Here is a 13,073-nt window from a genome sequence, read left to right on the forward strand (position 1 = left end):
CGCGGAACCACTCACCATCATGAAGGTGCTTAAAGATCTTGAGCAAAGGCTGAGGGACTCCGAAAGTATGAAGAACAACCCAGAGGCAAGGCCTACTGATGGTATCATAGGCCTTGACCAGGTCAATAAAGCACACACATTCACTCACACGCAAACATGGACCTACAGACACGCGAAGAAATGGACTTACACGGACTCACATGGTGCCACGGACACAAACGACTAACACACATGTCCATGGACTGACACACACAGACATATCGACTTGCACACACAAACACATGGACTTGCACACACACACATATGGATTCACACACGCATAGACATCCACTTTAGATACACACACGTGGAGTTACACACATCTATGGACGTAGACACATACAGCGACACAAACACACACATCGACTCACACACAGATATACGTGGACTCAAGAACAGATTGACGTAAACATACATATGTACTTACACACACACATATCAACTAAGACACACACACATGGACTTACACACACACACATAGACTGACACACACATTGCCCTACACACACATATACATATGAACTGTGTCACACAGACATCTACTTTAGATACACACACATGGATTAACACACACACAGCGACTGATACACACACAAATGGACTGACACGCACACTTGGACTGACACACAAACACTTGGACGTACACACACACATCAGCGTTGTCCAATCGTAAAAGACAGACACATACATGGACTTAAACACACGCATGGACCTAAACGCGCACACATATGGACTCAAACCCACACACATCGACTCGCACACACACACATCGACGTGCACAGCAATCCCCGATGATGGCACAGCTCTGAGTATCGCAGTACTCCGTATGAGTAAATAGCGTGACATGAGCAATGGAAACAATGGAAATGCATTGAAGAAGCAGAAAGCAGTGTAAATTAAAGAGCAGCATTACGCACAGGCAAGTTGAGAAGCAGGCTACAGTTTAGATTATAGACTGCCAGTACGCCGACTCAATGACATAAGCATTGCTACAGTTGACATAAAAAGCTGCCAATTCAGGCAGCAGCTGAAAAAGCAGAATACAGTGGACATGAAAGGCTGGGAGTACACTGAGTGAGGTAAAGAAGCAGGCAACAGATTATAGACTGGCATACACTCATAATGGTCAAAAGGAATATTAGCAGTGTAGATAATAGAGTGGCAGTGCACTGACGTTAATTATTCAGCAGGCAGCAGAGCACATGACAGACTGGCAATACACCGTCGCAGCGTGATAAAAGCACAGCTAAAAAAGGGAATATTTATCAAGCTAATAATGAAAAATTTGTTTTGTGCACACAAACATCATTGTAATATCTGGCAACGTATTTGTTTCATAATAGTAAACAATGAACCCGAGTTCTTATCTGCACACAAACATAATTTTTGTAATTTGTGGCAACTTATAAGTTTCATAAGTCAGCAATGAGCCAGAGTTCCTATGTGCACACAAATTTTTTTATTGTAATATCTGGCAACGTATTTGTTTAATAATAGTAAACAATGCACCTGAGTTCTTAGCATAAGAAGCAAGGAAATTTGTACTTACTATAGGCTTGGTCAGGCCTAGGCCGGTGCGGAGCACCCATCCTGGCCTACATTGGCGAGGCAGGGGGGGTAACACGTTGGCAGGCTGGGCCACTACTCCCATACCCATCCCCCTGGGCGTGCAATAATAATGGTATTTAAGCACTGTATTATTATATACGTACTCCGTTGTAGAAACTGGGGTTCTCCCTCGCTGGGGTCGCCCTCCATGGTTCAGCCGCCGGACATTGACTACCATCTCCCGGCCCCTCTCTCCCCCTTGAATCAGTACCGTCCAGGGGGAGATCTGTCGCCCCAAAATCCAGAGTCCGCGCCAGTAAGTGGTTAACGTCCCCACCTGTCCGGCCCCGACGTGAGGGGTGTGCAAGCCATACCTTAGAGCCCGCCGAGTAGAAGGGGGGTTCCATTCGGGGTCGGGCGCTCCACTCCTGCCGCTGGTGTGCGGTCTCGCCTTGCGGGCAGGCCCGGACCCTAGCTTCTCGTAGGATCTCCATCAGGTGCTCCATGGGGCTGCTCCCTTCCTCCCGTTGCGGCGGAGGGACACCAAACAGCAGATCTGTAGGCAGGTGAGACTTTCGACCAAACATCATTAGGAACGGGGTCTGTCCCGTAGATGTGTGTACCGCGGTGGCGTAGGCGAACAGAGCATAGCGAAGATGTTCGTCCCAGTCCTGTTGATTCGCGGCCGCCATGCATTTAAGCTTCCCGGCTAAGGTCTGGTTCATCCTCTCTACCATCCCATTTGCCTGGGGGTAATACGCCGTAGTTCAGTCCTTCTGGATTCCGAACTCCCGGCACAGCGCATGGAATAGCTCTGCCTCGATCTCACTACCTTGATCAGTAATGAGTCGCTCGGGGATCCCGTGCTTAAGTGCGTAGTGTTCAACGAACGCTCGGGCCACTACGAGGGCTGTCTTTTCGGGGATGGCCACCTCTACGGGATAGCGTGTGAAGTACTCCACCGCTATGAGAACATACCGGTTGCCCCGGTGGAATCGCGGAATGGTCCCTGCAGGTCGATCCCAACTAGCTGGTTCATCCCGCTGACGTGGAACAGTCTCAGGGGTACCTGATAGCGCGCCGGTTTCGGCCGCATTGCTGACACGCGCGGCAGCCCTGCACCCAGGTGGCCACGTCTTGTGATAACTTGGGCCAGAGATACTGGTGACGCAGGGTTTCCCGAGTGCGATGCTCCCCGTCATGGCCCCCGAGCGGGTGGTCGTGTACCAGACTTAGCAGCTGTGGCCGCACCTGGGCGGGAACACAGATGCATCCCGGCTGGCCGGCTTTGGTTATTTCCCATACTACCCCGTTCTGCACGCACAACCAGGCATACAAACCACTCCAGGGTCCTGGTAGGGCGTCCTTCTTCTACCGTTGGGCCGTCTCCACCGCTGCCAGATCTGGATCCCGCAGCTGGGTCCATCTCAGCTGCTCGTCGTCCAGGCCCGGGAAGGCGCAGCCGACGTCCTCCTGGATCCGATCGGGTGGGCTTGGGCGACACGTCGGGCCCCAGGGTGTGGGCTCCATGCCCGTCGAGTTGTCCCCCGGGTCCCTGGTTCCCCCTGCTGGGGTCTCTGTTGCGCATACTGCACTGTCTCTCACCTGGGGGGGGGGGGGGGGGGGCTAGACTCGTTGCGCTCCTGGGGACCCACCACCTGCCGGCAATTGCCCCCCGTGAAGCACGGGCAGACTTCCTCCACCCTCTTGTCTCGGCGCACACCGCGGGGCGCCTTGACAAGGCGTCCGCGTTTGCGTGCGTACGCCAGGCTCGGTACTCTATTTGCAGGTTGTACTCCAGCAGCTGCGCCAGCCATCGGGCCATCTGCCCCCGCGGTTCCTTGAATGTAGGGAGAAACTGCAGGGCATAATGGTCGGTGTGCACCTGACATTTCCAGCCATACAAATACGATCGGAACTGTTTACACGTGAAGATCACGGCATACAGTTCTTGACGGGTCACGCAATAATTCAGCTCAGCCCCACTCAGGGTCCGCCTGGCGTATGCGATGATCCACTCCGTCCCACCCTGTACCTGTGACAGCACCACGCCCAGCCCACTGCTGCAGGCGTCGGTGCCCAAGATAAAATCCGTGGTGAAATCGGGGAAATCTATGGTGGGGGTGTGGGTGAGGTGGTCTTTGAGGGTGGTGAAGGCCGTTTTGCAGGCCTCCGTCCATCGATAGGGGTTCTTAGGGGAGGTGAGTTGGGTGAGGGGGCGTGCAGTCTCGCTGAATTCCTTTACAAATCGACGATAATAGGTGGCGAGTCCCAAGAATGACCTGATCTCCGTCAGATTCCTGGGCCATGGACATTCCACTACGGCGCACACCTTTTCCGGATCAGTGCGCACCCCCGCCTCGCTGACTCGGTGTCCGAGGTACTCTACCTCGCGCTGCGCAATGTAACACTTACGCGGCTTGAGCTTGAGATGGGCTGCTCGCAGTCGCTGGAACACCTTTCGCAACCTGGACCAGTGCTCGGACAGAGATCTGCTGAACACTATCACGTCGTCCAGGTAAATCATGCACTGTTCCCACTGTAAGCCCCGCATTACCAACTCGATCAACCGCTGGAACGTCGCGCGCGCGTTAGTGAGTCCAAACGTAAGCACTCGAAACTCGAACAGCCCCATCGGTGTAGTAAATGCGGTTTTCGGCCGATCCTCCTCCGCCATCTCCACCTGCCAGTACCAGGACGCCAGTTCGAGGGTGGAAAAATACCGTGCTCCTGCAAGACTGTCAAAGGTGTCGTCGATGCGCGGTTTGGGGAATGCGTCGCCGAGGGTGACTGCGTTCAACTTTCGGTAATCAACGCAGAACCGAGTCGACCCGTCCTTTTTCATCACTAGCACCACCGGGGCAGACCAGGGGCTCGTCAAGGTCTGGATTACGTTATCACGTAGTAAATCCGCGACTGCCTCCTTGATCTGGGTCCGATCAGGCGCGCTCACCCGGTATGTGGGGAGTTTGATAGGTCGGGCTGCACCCGTGTCAATTGTGTGCTTAACAAAGTCTGTCCGACCTACATCCGAGTCGTGCTCACTGATCACATCGGCGTACTCCTGTAACAACCCACGCAGCTGATCGGCCTCCCCCTTAGGTAGGTCCGCCCAAGGCACATGTAACGCGTCATGCAAAGGGATGATCTCGGCTCGGGGAGTCGGGCCGACCCGCCAGGCCAGATCCTGGTTGTCCTCGGGCCGGCCAGGCTCTTCCGCCCAGAGTGCGAACACCGAGTCGTTAGAGTGGCGCGCGTGCAGGGGGTGTATGGTGGCTACTGTGGTGCGCCGTCGTAGCATCGCCGGGGTACTGTATGGGTTAAACACCCGCATGAACAGTCGTCCCCATCTGCGTTTACCAGCGTGGCTGACCCGACGACTCCGTACCGCGCTAACAACTCCGGGTGAGGAGTTAGCATTACTTCGCCCGATGGTCGGTGTGTGGGGTCAGTGGAGGGTGTTGCAACTGGCACCAGTATCTCGGCGAGCGGCCCGATGGTGACGGCCGACACCAGCGTAGCGGCCACGGGTGTGAAGCGAGGGCGATTCAGCTCGGGTCCCAGGAATGGGATCCGCTCCCCGTTGCCCTCCACGGTGGCGCATCCCTGGCGGTGATGCACTTTGAGGCCCAGTTTCACCAGGAGGTCCGTACCTGCAATACACTCCTGGCACAACACACTCGAGACGTAGAATTCCTGTGTGCACACCTGGTTTCCGAGACGGACCTCGAGGGAAATCCTTCCCAGCAACTCCATCCCGGCTGCGCTCGCTGTGTGCAGCGCGTGATACGGGGCCTGCAGGCGGCTCACGTCAACCCCGAGCACGCTGCAGTGCACGGCGCTCATGAGTGAGGCTACGGATCTCGTGTCCAGTAGGATCCAGGTGCGCTGCCCGTTCACCTGTCCTTCCACCAATGACGTGGCCCCCGTGATTCCCGCCACCAGCTCCCGCAGCCAGTCGCCCGTGCTCACCATGTCCCTGGGTGTTGTGGTCGGAATCTGCGTGGGGGTCACTCGCTCACCATTATTATTATCGTCGTTCTGCAAAGGGACCGTGTTGACTGCACCCCTAGGTGGTCAACTCTCTAGGGGGCGTTGGCGTTTAACCGTGGCGCGTTTCTGACGCGGGCGATCTGAGGACAGTCCCTTACGAGGTGCCCTTGACGGTCGCACAGGTAACATGCTCGGGGAAGGGCGGCGGCCCCGTAGGAGCCTCCCCACCCGCTCCCTATTTCCCCTCCCGAACGCCGCTGCCCAGACTCCGCCTCTTGTCGGGCTATCCTCCCGGCCAGCCCTCCCACCTCGGTCTGAACCGTCTCCACCGTAGTCTGCAGCGCAGTTATATGTGCCCGTACTTGGGGTACCTTGTTGTAAACTTGGGTTATTCTCTCACCCACTTGGGTTACCTTGTTGTCCACTTGGGTTATTCTTTCACCTACTTGGATTACCTTGTTGTCGATCCCCCCGATGCACATCTGTATCCCAGCTACCCATTCCGGGGTTGTCTCGCGGGATACCGAGGGCTCCCTTTCCCGAACCCTTAACGTCCTGGCGAGCTCCTGTGTCTCCTCTTCTTCCTCTTCCTCCTCGGTGGACAGGCTTGCGACGGTGCGCTCCCGTCCCAGTCCTCGGAGCTGCGCGCATTTGCTAGAAATTATTTCACATTTGCGCGCGCGCTCGACAAGGGTGTTAAAGGGGAGACGCATACAGTTCATGTCTGGCTGCCACCACGCCGTGCGAGTTAAGTATCGCTGGATTCTCTCTGTGGCCAGCTCCTCAATCACCTCCGTCGTGTACCCCGGGCGTGCGATCTTTGTTAGCTCGCGCACATCCTCGGCATAATCGCGCAGATCCTCGCCGGGTTGGCGACGGCGTGCCTCAAAGGCTGCTTTTGCCTCCTCCTCATCGCGCATACCGAAACGCAGATCAAGTCGGCGCATCAGCTCCTCTCGCTGTGTCTGCGCGCTTGTGGGTAGGGCTTCCACAAAATCGGCTGCCCGCCCATCCAGATTCATATTAAGTTGACGTAACGCCTGTGCGTCCGTCCACCCATTTATTTCCTTATCCCCTAGGACGTTGCGGGCAAACGCTTTCCATGAAGGGGTACCCCGGCCGGTGAATATATGCCTTATTTTCGCGTGGGGTAACGCGGGGGTTCGTACCGCTTCTGACGCCAAACTGTGGGGGCGAATGTCCCCCGCCATCACCGAATTGTCGGGGCCGTTGGCTCCCGACTCCCCCGCCACATTTATCTCACCACCCCCCGGCTGCTTCTTGGGTGATCGGGCTAGCGACCTCCACTACCCCGCCCTCCTGTGCTGCTGACCACGTCTGCATGTATTAACCAATGGGTAGGGCACGTCGCTTTACGCTCGCGGTGCGCTGCGAGGCGGTGTACCGCGAGGAACGCGTTCGCCCATAAAAACTCTTTCCCGCCCGTGAACCTGACTAGCCTGGCACGTGTCTCCCTCCCACCCCCGCTCCACGTGCCCCGGTAATAACAAACGCGCCTCTACCCCATGCCCAGCCCCGTACACCAATCGTACGCGAGGGGGTTGGGGTCGAGGGATGAGCGGGCGGGACGTTTGCCGTGCGCGCGCCGCCGATTGAGGAGGGTCGCCCGGCTCTGAGTTAAAGAGCCCGTTCGAACAGCGCACGAATATGCCCGCGCTCGGTGCTTTAGCTCGCTACTTCGCAATTAGCAATCGCGCAGGTACGCGACCACAACACCGTCGCACAGGCACACGAGCGCTAAACACCGCCAAAAACAGTCACTTAGGCACGTGCCCGCCGAACAGCACATCCGTAAACAGCCGCTTAGGCACGCGTACGCTAAGCGCTCCGCCCCGATGTAAACAACCATGCGTGCGCGCGACCACCAAGCACTCTTTACTCTCGTATCTGCCGCAAACAGCCGCGTATGCGCACGAGCGCAAAACAGTACTGTATACACTCGTACCGGTATGCGAACACCAAACACTCCGTCTCCCTCCTCGCACTCACAGCGACGACGATGCAGCTTTATCCTCTATTAGCGGTTTTATTTCCCGCAAGTATCCCGCTAACTACGAGTGTCTGAGCAAGTCAGCAGACCCTCCTAACCTATTCCTCGAGGAGCCCAGATTCAGATTATCCTGCCTATAGCTCCGCTTTCTACCCTCTATTCAATAGCCCAAACTTACCTCTCCTCTACTAACGATTGCTTCCACTCTGCTGCGCTGAACGCTGTAGAAAGCCGATACTGTGAGTCGTTTCCGGAGAGGGTTTAGTCTAGCTGCGCTGGGCTCCTCGCACGGACGTCTCGAACGGCTGATCCTCCTACCCCGTGGACCGCGATGATTTTGCAGAAGAAGACTTTTTTTACTGTCCCCCTCAACTCCTTTTTATCCTACCTATCACCAAACATATTGCACGGACCCTACACATCATCGCCCGTGCCTTTTCATTTTCGAGTCTATTAGCTGACCTATAACAAAAGGCACTCCGATGCTTTCGCACCTATGCTGCCCAGCCCAATCGGAAGTCGCGTTATTTTTATCTCATTGTCATCGAGTCCCTAATCCCATTCATAATAAAGGCGCACTGTGGTTCTCACACCCCAGGTGGCCCTGTCCATTCAGATGTTGGATGTTCTTACCCCTTTGTTATCTAGATCCCTGATCCTAACAAAGGCATTCCGTCCTGTGACCTTTTCTAGCGCAAAAAGGCATTCAGATGCTTCCACCCTGTGTCGCCCTGCTCATTCAAAGGCCTGAATGCTCCTATCCTGTTGTCATTTGGATCCGTGAGCTCACCTATAATCAAGGACATTCAGTTCCTAATTCCATCTATAACAACAGGAATCTCGTGGTTCACACGCCCCGTGCCGCGTGTGTAATTTCGTCAGTGATGGCTTTACAGCCTCTGCCGCAACTACGTGATTTTAATATCAGGTCACGTCGCTGCGGTTCGTGCCAGCTACGGGGGGAGATCGCCCAAATTCCTGGCCGTAGGAAACCATGAAACATAATCCCATTATGGGCTTCTGGAAAAAAAACCTATCAGCCTGGTGATCTCCCCTTCCAGCGTTCGTGCGGGGGGGGGGGGGGGGGGGGGGTGTGCGGCGAAGTTCGCCGCGTCGGCGTTGTCACACCAAGGGGGTGGTGTCGCGGTGGGCACGGTCCCCAACGGAGCTACTCCGCCGTGGTGGCACCACATAATTCCTGCAGTCACGAAAGCTTCGAATCTAATTTCATTCACATCATCTACATCATCATCCACATCATCACCAACATCATCACCCACATCATAATCATCATCTACATCATCATCGACATCATCACCAACATCATTATTATCCACATCATAATCATCATCTACATCATCATCAACATCAGTATCATCCACATCATCATGACCACCCACATCATCTTCAGCCACATCAGCATCCTCCACATAACCCTCATCCACATCACCATCATCCACATCACCATGACCAACCACCATCGTCTTCGGCCACATTACCATCGTCCGCATCATCAGCATCGTCCAAATCATGATCCACATCATCTACATCATGATCCACATCATCTACATGATGCACATGATAATGATCATCATCATCTGTTACATCATCATCATCAGGGGGCTTTGAAGTGGACGCGTCCCGGCCAGAAGGGGCGATGACTGATGGCCACGAACGGCGAGGGGAGTGGCGACCAAGCGAACGGAGCGCGTCTGGGATTGACCACATCCGGGGAGATAAAGCGGTGCGTACAGCAGCAGCAGCCCGAGCTGCTGCTGCGTGGATTGTTACATCGCGGGCTTGTGGAAAGGGCGACGGCTTCAGAGAAGCCCTCATCCAGCAGTGGATTCATCACGCGTGACCGCCCGGCAAGGGATGGTCAAACAGCCACCAAAACATTGTGGTGAGGCATTCATCTAGCAGTAGATTGAACAAGCCGTGTGGATGTTCATGCATTGGGTTCATAATCTAAGTGTCCGTGTCACGTCAACAATTGCAACAATATTCTTACAAACATCTGACCATCTTGTTAACCAGGTTTTGCATTATCACCATAGTACTGTGTTGCATATATGACACATTGAATCAAATTACAAAGTATTTGAATGCTATACATTTCCAAAGGAAAATCCACTTCGTTGAGCAATCATTTGTGGTCAGGTAGCTTTGAAAAATAACTTTAGCTCGGTGTGCCTTACCTGGTACGAATCTTGACTTAAAGCTTTCATGACTCTAGGAATTCATATTCTTTGGGTCTTTCAGTAAAGCCACGTAGATAGAAAAAATAAATAAAAAACTAATAACAATATCACGACGTTTTGATCGCAACAGGAAAAATGCTAAACCCTCACAATACAATGGCCACCCCACACAGCTCCGTAGTACCTCTCCCACATTGGCATTAACTACCCCGCCCATCTCTAAACCATTTGTAAACAGCCCGTTGAATGGTGTAGACCTATTGCAGGTGTCAGAGACCTTCCCCACATTAACATTAGCTACCCCGCCCATCTCTAAACCATTTGTAAACAGCTCCATTTGTAAACAACTGTGTACAATGTTTATTAGGTTTATTAGGCTAACTCTGGTAACCTCGGAACCATGATCCAGTGGGACATGGAGCAGGGAATCCCAGGAATATAGATACAAAGCGGCTTATCACGATGCTGCATTGTCAGCATAACGGTAGACACTTGGCTGAAGATATCAGGTTGACAGGCATTCGTAACCACTGCGTGCTCCCAGTCGTATGAGCTGAGACATCGTGACTACCCTCGGAAGATTCCATACACCCCCTGCTCACACCATCCATGACCTTCCACCCTGGGCCTGTTCTACTCACGCTGTGCCCTGGCTACTCGTGTTCTTCAGAGCGAGAAACCACAGCCTGCACCTCTGTGGGATGGCATGGCAGGTGCGTACAAGCGTGCGGGCGTATTGTGGTAAATAGTTATGTTTTTTCCCCTTGTTACTCCGATGCGCATGGCTATTCAGGATTAGGGATGCCCCAACTGACAGACTGAGTGGTGGTGGTGGTGTTGGAGTTAATAAAAAGAGGTTATTGCATCCAGGGTGAGTGCCGGATGGACCATGTTAGTGGAATAGAATGGGGAGACCTACACCTCAACTACATCTGTGTATCTGTGTCTCTGTGCGTCTGTCTGTGTTTCTGTGTCTTTGTGATTCTATCCGTCTGTTTTTATGTCTCTGTTTAAGTGTTTGTATATTTGTTTCTTTGTATGTGTTTTTGAGTGTTTTTTTTCTGTCTTTCTGTGTCTGTATGTGTTTCTGTATCTTTGTGTGTCTGTGTTTTTGTATTCCTGTGACCGTGTCCCTGTCACTGTTTCTGTGTCTCAGTGTTTCTCTGTTTTTGTGTTTATGTATCTCTGTTTTTCTGTATGCCTCTTTGCCACTGTGACTGTGTTTCTGTGTCTCTGTGTGTTTTTGTGTCTTCATGATTCTGTGTCGCTGTGTTTATTTCTGTGTCTGTGTCTCTCTCTTGCACTGAGTGTTCTGCACTCTTTTCACGTCAGGGAAGCCGCCCCCTCCCCATCTAATGACCTAATCAACAGATGAACTGGTGACTTTTTTTGCAATGACCCTTCTCCATGTCATCAATAATAGCGTAGCATGTGAGGCTTTGACTGAATTAAAATATGCAATAGGCACAATAGGCGACGTTTTGGGAAATGGACTTCCTTTCTTCTTCATACCACATTCACAGAGAAGCCAGGAGAGAGGCAGATTGGATGCTAAGAGCTGCAGGCATGCATTGGTTTACACCATGGGCCTGTGGCCCGATGAGAATCACATTTCACACGAGTTTCAACGTTCAGGTTCTCATCAGCGGCAGTCAGGCTCGATTGAGCCTGATGATGGTGAATCTGCTGCTGATGAGACAATGAAAGTCAAAACCGGTCCAGAGTATTGCTGGAACTGAACAAATGGTTCAAGCAAGCCTGGCTCTTGATGAGACACTGAATGTTAAAACCGGTCCAGAGTTTTACTTGTAAGAACAAATGGTTAAAGTGAGCCAGAGAGGCCCTCTGGTGCTTTGTCTTCATAGGCCTTGATAGCAAGCCAAGTGTTACAGAGTATCAGAGGAGGTGGGTGTGTGCGTATTTGCCTTTTCGGAGTTGGTGGGATGCTAAGTTTACCAAACTAAAGTGAGTATCCATCGCTCTGCATGAACATAAAGGGCCGGTTGACTCTGCCCACATATGTATGTATGTTGAACTTCTTTCGCAGTATACGTAGCCAACCTTACTAATCGGAAGTCCACGTGTGTACATTAAAGCCATCACCATCTTAACCACACGTTCAGGGCAGTGCATGAGGTCTCGTGGCTTAATTTTTGCATTGTGTAGATGATAGAGGATTTTGGGAGGCACCTGGGACCTAAAGGTGCGGTAGAGGTAATGGACACTGTTTGACCAGAGGAAAAAAAACTGCACCACGTAGTGTGTGTAAACACATCATCGCGGTAGTCAAGTCGAGAGGCTGAGTTTATTGATTGCAAGGGCCCTTAATCAGACCATACCGAAAGTGACTCATCGGGGCCACTGTGCATCAGCGTCCACACCGAGTGGAACCGTTCTATGCATGATAAGGAGGCACAAGTCCCACCGTGGGTTTCAAGGGGGAGTCGGTGAAGCCAAGACCCAGACCCCTCCCCGTCCCCTCCCCCGCTCATGTGAACTCCGAGTTGCATGACATACAGACGAGTTTGAGACGATGTTACGAATATTGTATTTTTATTACGTCTTTTAAACCAACAATGATACTTATATAACTATGAATAAAATTAATCTTAACTGTTAACAGGTGGCCTTGGTACTTGCCCTTTTTGGCTTCATCTGTGATATCACCAGGCCACCTCAGCTCTCAAATGCTGGTTCAGCTATGCCCTTCCATGTCCTGGAAACCGTGGCGAGGTCATCCTCTGAGGACTGCCCAGATGAAAACCAGGATGGCAGGGCCCAGCGTAGGGCTAACTACACTAATGGGCTAGTCCCATGTGTCTGGTGTGTGTAGTGTGTATGTGTGTACAGTCAGTTCTGCTATAAAGCATGTTTTCATCACGCAAATATTGTATTAAGGAACACATTATTTTTATAACGCGGATGAGAATTGGATAAACGCGATTGAGTGAATAGAACTATGCCGTGCGAGTTGGAATAAGCGGTTGTATGGCTGCCTCGGCATAAGATCACGCAAGGCGAATCTAGATGCTACCCATGCACCTCAGTCATTGTTCAGCCTGAATACGCATCTCGCGTGTCATCGCGGACTGTGTTTTACTCTATACAATATTGCTGTATTCGTCTCGCTTTATCATGCAACTTTGTTGATTGTTTATTACAATGGAATATTAATGAATTAACCATGTTTCTTCTAATATTATGTGTTTATCATGTTGTTAGTAACTTTATTTGATAATATACATTTGTTAAACGTTATAAAGTACGTTTTATGGGTGGAA

This window comes from Petromyzon marinus, chromosome 2, assembly GCF_048934315.1.
Source record: "Petromyzon marinus isolate PM22_M1 ecotype Great Lakes invasive population chromosome 2, UKy_Petmar_22M1.pri1.0, whole genome shotgun sequence".
In the NCBI taxonomy this organism is placed as follows: domain Eukaryota; kingdom Metazoa; phylum Chordata; class Hyperoartia; order Petromyzontiformes; family Petromyzontidae; genus Petromyzon; species Petromyzon marinus.